This window comes from Rhagoletis zephyria, unplaced genomic scaffold, assembly GCF_001687245.7.
Source record: "Rhagoletis zephyria isolate East Lansing unplaced genomic scaffold, Rhagoletis_zephyria_1.1 Rzeph_scaffold_06185, whole genome shotgun sequence".
Classification (NCBI taxonomy): domain Eukaryota; kingdom Metazoa; phylum Arthropoda; class Insecta; order Diptera; family Tephritidae; genus Rhagoletis; species Rhagoletis zephyria.
In genome coordinates this window covers 13,005-13,713 of record NW_016163268.1, presented here as the reverse complement: position 1 = coordinate 13,713, position 709 = coordinate 13,005, and the positions used below count along the sequence as shown (strand labels likewise).

General features: G+C 32.0%; 1 long non-coding RNA gene across 1 annotated transcript; it reads right to left on the bottom strand.

The window, feature by feature from the left end:
• Window positions 1–536: 536 nt before the first annotated feature.
• Window positions 537–709, bottom strand: LOC108372941 (uncharacterized). The gene is made up of 2 exons (XR_001848904.1): window positions 660–709; window positions 537–586 (listed from the first exon to the last, which is right to left on the bottom strand). It is a non-coding gene; the product is annotated as an uncharacterized LOC108372941 (long non-coding RNA).

The following is a 709-nucleotide window of genomic DNA, read 5'->3' as shown; positions in this document are numbered from 1 at the left end:
ATTTGGCATTTTTGAGATTATGCGCAAAAAATGTACACAGAGCTTTTATTTACCTTTCAGCAAAAGCTGGATCAAATTCTTGTTATAATTTGTAAAAAAAAAACCTAAGGTAAAGTCGCCCTAGCCCATATGATTATCATGTGCTAACAAATATGTAGTTTTTCGCATTTTCTAACAAACGTATGATTTGAGTTGTGACTTTTGAAGACGGTGTGCGATATGAAGAAATATACAGCTAGTAAAGATGCAATTGATACAATGTATATAAATTAATTCTTTTAAAAAATTTTCTATATTTGTTGCATTTAAAAATTACATGTTCAATATCTTAAATTGAATTACATTTGGTGGACGGACACACAAAGTGATCCTGACCTGCACAAGAAAAAAGCTTTATTGATATTTACACTTTCACTTTTATGGGTTGGTATATTTACTTGGAAGTATGTAACGACTATGCAGCTGTAATTCCCAGTGGACTGCACCAGCCAAACATAGACGGACACACAGAGATCCTAGCATGCAAAACTTATTGGTAACGGCTGCACTTGCTGTAAAACGCAGGTTTTTGAATAACTCCGATACTCTGCAAAGAAATATGTAAATTGTTATTTTAATTCAAAATAGCTCTATTATTTTTGATTTTTTGGCATACTTACTTGAATTTGCGCAATAAGAAAATCAATTTCCTCGAAACAATCGATGAAAC